Here is a 10,514-nt window from a genome sequence, read left to right on the forward strand (position 1 = left end):
TATTAAGCCACCCCAAAACTGCTGGTTCAAATGATGGGTGAACTCAGCACTGATACATCAGAAGAGGCTGAATGGCATCTTGTCAAGAGATTCTCCTATGACCTGACCCAGCAGAGAAGGGGAGGTGCCATTATAAATGTCTAGGTCACTGCCAAATTGGTGGTAGCAGAAAGGCATACACGTCTATCAGTGTCTACTTTTTCAAGTTTCTGATTACTTTTCCTACCATAAGGGAATTGCCAAGATATCTAAATATGGAGGATTAACAGTGCATGGGTGAAAGAGACTAAGCTTTTCTCCCTCCCTCTCTCCCTTCCACCCACCCTTCCTCTTTGTGGCCAAAGCCTTGATTATCTATCAATAACCAAACTATTGGTGAGGGAGGAAATGCCCTGTGTACTCTAAGCTGGACATTGATCTCAGCGTTAAAAACTGAGCCAGCAGGATGGAGCTGAACACACTTGAACTTTACTCTGTTAGAAACCTTTGTCCAACTTTTTGTATCTCAGGGACATATTCCAAATGAAATGCCATCCCCTTGCACTTTAACTTGGTAATCTAAGAGCCAAAGTGCACATCATGCTCAGCTGTATTAATGTTCTCCCAGAGGGGGCAGAGGTTGAAATCAGACTTGGAAATTCACGTGGAAGAGAGAGATTTACCTCCTACCACCACCCATGGGCTATTTTTCTTACTATAAAACTAAGTTGTGGCAGTGAAAGAGATGGGAAGCATCTGCTGAAAGAACTAGCTTCTGTATCTAACTGTTCAATTTCAGCTGGTCATTATAAGAACTGCTATTTAACATTTAATAGCTCTCCTCTAGACAACCTGTTTATTTGAACATTCATCCTAGTTGGCTAGCACAAAATTTATTTGGAGGTTAAGCTATATCCACCCTTTACTTAGCATTTGTACAGATTTGTTTGCTGAGAGTTTATACGCGGGTGGTGCTGTGGACTAAACCACTGAGCCTCTTGGGCTTGCCAATCACAAGGTCAGCAGTTTGAATTCCCACGACGGAGTGAGCTCCCATTGCTCCATCCCAGCTCCTGCCAACCTAGCAGTTTGAAAGCACACCAGTGCAAGTAGATAAATAGGTAGTGCTGTGGCGGGAAGGTAAACAGTGTTTCTGTGTGCTCCGACTTCCGTCACGGTGTTCTGTTGCACCAGAAGCGGTTTAGTCATGCTGGCCACATGATCCGGAAAGCTATCTGTGGACAAAGGCTGGCTCCTTCAGCCTGAAAGCAAGATGAGCGCCTTTGACTGGACTTAACCGTCCAGGGGTCCTTTACCTTTTTTACCTTTACAGCAATGAGCATTCATCCTTGTTTTTGCTTGCCTGATGCTTATATGTCCTCTTGTTCATTATGTGTTTTTCTGCATTTTTCACTGCAGTGCCCCATTTCTTTCCTAACTGTAGAAAGTTGTTTTTTAATGAATTGGGCAATGGAGTACTTTAATCCACTTTATTTGCTTCAATGGGTATGTTCTAATCCCTCCTGCAAAATAATGACAGTCTGCAGGTGACTTAAGAACTGGTTGTCGAGTTTGCCCCTTCCCCCACTTCCTCTCACCAGATTCATAAAGTGTAATGTTTGCGTTATCACCAACAATTATTGTGTCAATTGTCACTATAACTATTTTGCTTTGATGTAATTATCACTGTAGGTTTTATCTTGCGTTGCTTCGCACTTAATTTCTCTCTAACCTCACTCCTCTTTATTCTTCCTCCCCCAATGCCTACCAGTTTAGGATTGCACTTAATACATTTGATGAACTGTTCATGAAACATTATGTCAGCTTTTTTTGTTTCAGACAAGAATGGAGTCTGAAACTAAAGTTTTCCTACCAATAGTTTAGAAACTTGTACCATTTTGTAACTAAGCTACATTTTACTGCCTGTGCAACTTATTCAGGCTCCTGTATGGAAAAGCACCTGAATCTGACATTTGAAGGGTTTGTAAGTAAACCATTTTATAACTTATTAAATGTGTGGTCTGGGGATATGGAAGTTCACTGGAAAGGGGACGTTTTTAAGGTTTTACACCTTATATTTACATGCTTTTCTATACTGCATGTTTTGCAATGTTAAATCTCTGCTGGGGTTCTCTCACCAAAGAGTACTTGCCCCAAAATTGGGTCTTGGCTTCCACGTTTTCCAACAACCATCTTGTTTCCTTGCCCGTCTGTTTGCAAATAATATCCAAAAGTCTGTCTCTCACACTGTAAGGCCTTAACTCCAACAGCACGACAGTAATTTTCCACCTGAATGGATGGCACAAACCCCAGAAACAGCCCTTTGAAGCATGGTGAGACCTGTTTTGCAAGTTGCCTTTTGAAGACTCAAATGTCAACAATAAGTGAAGTGTGGTCAGGAGGAAAAAACAAATAGCTTATTATACTATTTATAATTTCACCCTCCATTCCCTAGATTCTCAGATTAACTAGGTAAATGGCTAGTGTTGGACAACACCAGCGGTGATGAACCTTTTGCCCTCTAGAAGTTGTTGGACTCCCACTCCCATCAGCACTAACCAGCATGGCCAATGGTTGCATATGATGGGAGCAGTACCCCAGCAAGAGTAGAGTAGGCTGGGAGGAAGGGGAGTGACATTTTAGCAGCTTTCACTTGCAAATATGATTACTATTTAGTAGCTGGTGAGCTAGATATCATTTTTAGAAAGAAGAGCTGGTACAAATTTATTCTACTTATTCATATCCTACCATTAGGAAAATATTTGTACAAGGCAGGCTATGACAGGGCCTAAAAACAGAAAAGAGTTTTGCAATCACAGAACCACAATGGTGGAAAAACTTTGTGTGTATTTGTGTGTAGTCAAATATAGCACTTGTGTCATGTTAGAACCAAGCAATAAGAAACGTGGTTAAGGTAAGGTGGTATGTTGCAATTTGAACAGAATTCCACTAGCCAAATCAGTGAAAAGTCATTCTGTAGTTATGATAGCTGCAATTTCTCCATTACAAGTTCATAGAAATTCAGCTATAAGATCTTCGGGGCAAGAACATATTGTTGGGAGTTTTTTGTGGGGAGGGTGTCAATCTGTATGATGCCTGAATCCCTTCTCATTCCTGGGGTTCTGGATTCAGCAAGGGTTAAAATGTAATGGAGGAGTTCATTGTTGAACTAGTCAGGCTAGTTTCTTTGTGAGTGAATGGTCCTGAGGACTGTCATTAGTATAACAAAAGAAGTGGCTCTGAGCCAGAGAACAAATGGGTGGACCCCTCACTCACTTGGCTGGTAGTGAGAAAGACAAAAGCTGAGTGTACAGTGGTACCTCGGGTTAAAAACTTAATTCGTTGCGGAGGTCCATTGTTAACCTGAAACTGTTCTTAACCTGAAGCACCACTTTAGCTAATAGGGCCTCCCATTGCTGCCGCGCCGCTGCTGCACGATTTCTGTTCTCATCCTGAAGCAAAGTTCTTAACCCGAGTTACTATTTCTGGGTTAGCGGAGTCTGTAACCTGAAGCGTCTGTAACCTGAAGCGTATGTAACCTGAGGTACCACTATATATGAGCTGAGAGTGGGCTGCTGGCAGAAGCCAGATAGTGAGAGCCATGCTTGATTTCTGTCAGAATCCAAGACTGTGACTATGGGAGAAGCAAGACCTTCTGGGGCAGGCTTCCTCAAACTCGGCCCTCCAGGTGTTTTCCCATCATCCCTGACCAGTGGCGTAGCGTGGGGGTGCAGGGGGGGCCGGCCGCACCGGCCGCAACATCTGGGGTTAGGGCAAATCCACAGGTTAGGGGGCGCAAATCCACGGGTTAGGGGGCGCAAATTACTTGCCTTGCCCCGGGTGCTGACAACCCACGCTACGCCACTGTCCCTGACCACTGGTCCTGCTAGCTAGGGATCATGGGAGCTGTAGCCCAAAAACATCTGGAGGGCCGAGTTTGAGGAAGCCTGTTCTGGGGTGTTAGTGCTGTGAGCCTCTGGGGTTGTGTATATGTGTAAATAAACCATAAAGACACCACAGTCTCAGCTGTCCCTCATTCCAAGGAAACTGAACCCTGGGTAAGCGCCTGGAACCCCTGGAATTTGTACTGTTCAGAGATTAGGTATGTAACAATATATTTTACATACTTTACTTGGAAAAGCACCAAATCCATCTGGAGTCTTCGTTTATTTCATGGCAATATCAGGCTCCTTTCTCCAATAGAGTTAAATGTGATATGTGCAAGGGTTTGCAGACCTGATTAGCTCCACCAAGGTTGCTATATTATGGGCCTTAAGACCATAGTATTGGCATTACATGCCAACATAACTCTAAAGATAGACAGTCCCCTAAGTGAAAAATGAAATATCAATAATCATGCCTTTTAACTTTTACACTGATGAAGCCAACAAGTAACCATTCAGCGCTAGGTAAAGGTAAAGGTACCCCTGCCTGTACGGGCCAGTCTTGCCAGACTCTAGGGTTGTGCGCTCATCTCACTCTATAGGCCGGGAGCCAGCGCTGTCCGCAGACACTTCCGGGTCACGTGGCCAGCGTGACAAGCTGCATCTGGTGAGCCAGCGCAGCACACGGAACGCCGTTTACCTTCCCGCTGGTAAGCGGTCCCTATTTATCTACTTGCACCCGAAGGTGCTTTCGAACTGCTAGGTTGGCAGGCGCTGGGACCGAACGATGGGAGCGCACCCTGCCGCAGGGATTCGAACCGCCGACCTTTCGATCAGCAAGTCAACACTTGCCACCTTCAGTCCTTTGTTTAAAGCATAAATATTAAAATACTCTCACTATTTCAGAGTAAAAAACGGAAACAGTGCACAACACTAGATGCGATTCACAGACTATCCCTTCTTATCTTCACTTATATTGCAATCCTAAAACAGATCACTCAGAAGGAAGTCCCTCTACATTCAATGGGACTTATTCCCATGCCTATTGAGTGGGGTTAGGATTTCTGCCTAAATCAGCTTGACACTTCTGGAGTTACTGAATATGCTGATATAGCACAGCTTGCAGAGCATTGCTGAAACAAAGTAATAAAGGTTGTGTTTGAATATGTCAATGTTTCTATACCTCGTGCTCAAACAATATTGTTTTCTTGACTCTAACATGGTGCCGTTACCAAATGGAGATCATTACTCTGTGGTTAACTGTGCAATTATTTTAACTGTTATATGCTTTCGGCACTACCCAGTGCATTGTTTGCAGAAGAACAAGTTTTTTATTTAATTTCTTTTAAGCTTTGTGTGCTCTTTATTTTATACCAGAAAAACGCCCGTGTCATAGAGCAACTCTTCTCCGTTGCTGGGCAAGGCCCACTAGGCACACAGACTCTGGGGATTCTCTCCCCCCCCCCCACTAGCTGTGGAGCAGCTCCAAGGGTTTAAATATATGGGGTTTTCATGTATAAGCAGAATCCTTGGAACTGAACACCCACGTAAGAGTGGGTACTATAGTTAAATAACGCAGAATTACCAGTAGCAGCCGTTTCATCTTACAATCCCAGCTATGCTTGTGGCTTGAAAACATTGGATAGAAATGGATGGAACTTCATTCTGAACAAACCATTTTCGGATCAAGCTATCCTAAAACACAGGTGGCGCTGTGGATTAAACCACAGAGCCTAGGACTTGCTGATTAGAAGGTTGGCGGTTCGAATCCCCGTGACGGGGTGAGCTCCTGTTGCTCAGTCCCAGCTCCTGCCCACCTAGCAGTTCGAAAGCATGTCAGAGTGCAAGTAGATAAATAGGTACCGCTCCGGCGGGAAGGTAAACGGCGTTTCTGTGCACTGCTCTGGTTCACCAGAAGCGGCTTAGTCATGCTAGCCACATGACCCGGAAGCTGTACGCCGGCTCCCTTGGCCAATAAAGCGAGATGAGCGCCGCAACCCCAGAGTCGGTGACAACTGGACCTAATGGTCAGGGGTCCCTTTACCTTTATCCTAAAACTGGTTGGTTTTCTTAAGCAACTCTGTTAAGGATGCCATACTTTGCCTATATTGATATGTCTTCAACTGGCAAAAACGCCAGGGATATAGTATAGAAAAATATGGGGCACCTTAATGGTGGTAGAGACAATTTGTACTTCACACTATGATATACCGGTACCCAAGCCCATCCTTCCAACAAGGGATTCCGGCCTGTGAACTAGAACTTTGGATTACAGCCATGATGATTTACTTGGCGTACAAGCAACCGTTAAGAACAACTGCCTACATTTTTTAGAGCTGGCTTACTTTTAAAACAGGTTGAATCTTGCAGCAGGTGGAAATGGATGGAAGTCAGAATGTGTATTTTGCAGATGTGTATTACACACACCCATACCTTTTTCTCAGACAAATGCTGCAATACTCTCACCCGTAAGATTAGAAACAGCTGTCCACGTGCACTCTTAAGCAACAGCTGTCTCCCTCTTTCCCCAGATTGTCAGACCAAGGAATCCTTTAATTTGATTGGTTTGGAACATTCAGTACAGAATTTTCATTCTTCTCTGTGTTTGTGAATGGTTGCCAAGAACACCGGTCAGCGAAAAAACATAAAGCAGAATTGCCTAAAGAGGGGGCAGATCTGGATGTGCAAGCATTGCAGTGGTTGTTTTGACAGAAGTGGATTATATGTTTTGTCAGAATCCCTATAACATTGTTAGCTCAGAGCACTAGTACATGGGTAGGCAAACTAAGGCACGGGGGCCGGATCCGGCCCAGTCGCCTTCTAAATCCGGCCCAGGGACGGTCCGGGAACCAGCGTGTTTTTACATGAGTAGAATGTGTGCTTCTATTTAAAATGCATCTCTGGGTTATTTTGGGGGCATAGGAATTCATTTTTTGTTTTGTTTTTCTCAAAATATAGTCCAGCCCCCCCCCCAAAAGGTCTGAGGAACAGTGGACCGGCCCCCTGCTGAAAAGGTTTGCTGACCCCTGCACTAGTATAATGAATGCAGCTTAAATCTTTTCCGATAGAACACTATAACGTTTTCTCCAGTAGTGTGCATGTCTCTGCCTGCCCACTTCTGTACCTTACAGGCTATCCTCTGTCTGCTGTAAACAGGCAGCAAGAAGTCTCTAGGATCCGTGAATGAAACAAAACAGCAACAAAAAAATCCACCCCACTTGATGTCAGAGGAAAAAAAGCTCTGTAGACTCAGTCTGTAACCATGTTCAGCCTCAAAGGGCAGAAAGATCATTAGTCAAAGTCCATGCAAACTTGCATAGTTACAAAAAAGGTGCCCAATTCAAATCTTATCTTGAAGGAACTAAGTTCAGTGGGTGAGAGTTCACCTGATAAGATGGCAGTATTGGCCAATCCCCAGATGTGGGTTTCTCTGTCAGGGCAGTAAAAATACATTATATTTGGCATAATGTCTTTCTTGGAACGGCTTAGTGGGACTTGATATGCCTATGTGGGCAGCTCCTAGGAAAGTCCAGTTAATCTTTTACATTGGTCAGTTTCCCCTCAACATTTATACCCTAAGTTGTGGTCAATATTACATTAGCCTGGGCACAACCAGCTCTCCCCAAGGGTCAGAGTTTGGCAGTAGCATTTGAGTAGGACAGGGGTAGGAAATGTTTTCCAGCCTCAGGGCCACATTCCCTCATAGGTATAATTGGGGGGCGGGGACCAGAGGCAAAAATCAGCAGAGCAATGGATGCAGTTTATATTTGTATGATAGGATACATTCAACTCATGCTGCAGCTGGAGGTTTTGGGACCCCTCTGTTCACCCACCTTTCCATCAAGGAAAGCAAAAAGCATTATCACAGTCCACAAGACACTTTCTAGTCAGTCAGAAGAAATCCAAGGCTAGCATGGAGTAGTAGATTGAGGAGCATGGCATGGAGAGAGTCCCATGGGCCAGCGGAAGAGGTATTGAGGACCACATTTGGTTCATGAACCAGAGGTTCTCCACCCCCAGAGTAGGACATTGGAAGTAATCAGGTAGGCATTATTGGCAAAGTTGGTTGCCAATCATTGACAGACTTTATTGGCAAGTGTGTCTCAGGGGTGGGGTGTTGTTTCATTTTGTTGGATTAATGAAGTTGGAACAATTTACAGTTAACTTCTAAATTCAGGCATTATGACATCCTGAATGCCTCTTCCCTGCTGCTTGTAAGAACTGTCTTTGACTTTCATGTAAGTTCAGAAGAAACATAAAAGGTTCTGCAGTGCAATCCTATGCATATTTGCTGAAAGGTAAATCTCAGTATGTCAACAGGACATTCCAAGGGTAAGTGTGTATAGGACTGCAATATGTTTGCTTCTACATGAAATCAATTCATGTACTTGGGGGTTTAATGGTGGTATATGCAAGTTTGGAAGGGGAAGGGGAGCAGGATCACCAGTGGAATGCAAACTAAATAGAACAGATTGGTTTGGGTGATGAGATATCTTAATTAGCTAATCTGTGATCATATGTTGCTGTCTTTTGCACTGATATAGGTTGTTTGTTGTTGTTCTAGAGCAGTGGTTCCCAATTAGGTAGGGTTGCCATATTTCTAGATGTAAAAATATGGATACTAGCAAAGTTCTTGAGGTGTTGTTTTTTTAGCTAATTGGGAATCACTGTACTACAGGATATTCATCCTTGCTTTTCATTCCTCTAAAATGAATGAATTATTGTAATGCAAGGAATACTGCCTGCCTTTCAGTATTCCTTACATCACAATATAAAGAATGCCTTGGGTGTTCTAAATGCCCTAAAGGGCTTATGCAAGTTAATTACTCAGCCTGGTTAATCCTATGTAATACAGATTAGCACTGTCAAATATTGCTCCCATCAACCGGCTGTCTGTCAGTTCTTTTAAAACAAGACAACCATCCATCAATATAAGTATGAACATAGAAGAGTAGGGACTGGGTGGACAGACTAGTATTTTCCCCTGCTAAACTGGTAGCTTTTCTTAATTTAGTTGCAAGGCTGCTTTATAAGCTTACAACTTCATCTAATCACCCACTTGATTGTTAGACTCACCAGTCATTAAATACAGATATAATTACACACACATATGTCAATCATTCCCATCATACAACTTATGCAAGTTGGTGCATATGCCCAATTAGCATTTACTTAGATCATAGCGTTACAGATATAAGCTTTAAGAATGAAGCATGCTGTGCTGCATTGCTCACAGGTTTTTTTTTTTTTTGCACTAGATGGTTTAAAAGCAACTGTTATGCAACAGGATTGTACAGCAAGACCATTAGTTCTGGTGTGTTTGATGGAAGGAGGAGGCCTTGCACAACTGCCATGTAGAGTAGGCCAGATGTGTATTGACTATCTGGTAAGAGTTGCCACACCACTGTCTCTCAAACTTGCAGGAGCAGGATCCTGGCATGCTCAAGAAAAAAAGGGGGGAAGGATCCTGAGACAACACACCCTGCATTTTCCAGCCAGATCCCTCTTAGTTCACTTGGGGAGTGAAGCCAGCACTTAGCTCTTAAACTCTCCCAGAGATCAGAATAGCTTCCTTTTCTCTAACACCCCAAATCTTATACCAAGTAGAATGCACCCAGCAGTTAGGGCACATGGGAGATTACAAAAATCCTTGAGTTTAGCAAACACACATTCTGGACTCCAACAACCCAATTAAATAAAGCTTTATTAAGAATAGAAGGGATGAAGGCAGGCGGACAAACAGCTCAAATCCACCTACACTGACCTAGGAACTTACAAACAGGCTTCTTACTCCTCTCATGAGTAACAGAGCAAAGAAGGTCGGTTGCAGGGTTTCTTATGTTTGGCATTGGGTGATGGAATGGACCTTGGTGGAAGAAACAGGGGGCAAAGGCTATATACCACAGCCCAATTTTGATGACTTTCTCTCTTATGTTGGTTTAATTGGTACCTGGGTCCTTGCTTAGTGGAAATCATCTCTAAGGTTTTTAAAATTTCCTGCAGACAGCACCTTTGTGGATTCAGGAGTTGGCTATGTACATGTTGGCCTCCTTCTTGGTGTTTCTAACATGAAACCCTGGTTTCCCTTCAGACCATAGGAATATTTTACTAATGTGAAAATCATACCCATAAGCCACTGCTCATGACACTGAAAGATGATTTAGCATAGGAATAGAAAGGGGTTTGCTTTGATGTTACAAAAAGGAAGCAGAGAGTAGGTTTTCACTTTCTGCTCTCTCCAGGCTATTTCTTTCCCTTCCACAATTTGGCGAATAACAAATGGATGGCGAGAAAGGAGATATGCCATCTAGTGGAGCTAAAGAAATATAAAGCAGGTGTGTTTGTCTTGCATAACTGCAGGCAGAACCTTTTTTTTTTTTTTTTTTTTTGTAAAATATGAGGTATACTGATAGAAGCGCTGCAGGTGCCAGGACAAAATACTTGCCATGAGGGACCAAAATAGAGGTGCTGGTATTCTATACCAGTAAGTACTGTCTCAAAAAAGCCCTGGCTGCAAGAAATGACCCACTCCTGTATTACTACACAAAGGTAAAGTCAACATGTTCCTTGAAATATGAGATTGGTTAGTTTTCTTCCTCAACATCAGGTGTGGAAACCTTTGGCCCTCCAGATATTACTGAACTATAATGC

This window comes from Podarcis muralis, chromosome 6, assembly GCF_964188315.1.
Source record: "Podarcis muralis chromosome 6, rPodMur119.hap1.1, whole genome shotgun sequence".
Taxonomy (NCBI): Eukaryota; Metazoa; Chordata; class Lepidosauria; order Squamata; family Lacertidae; genus Podarcis; species Podarcis muralis.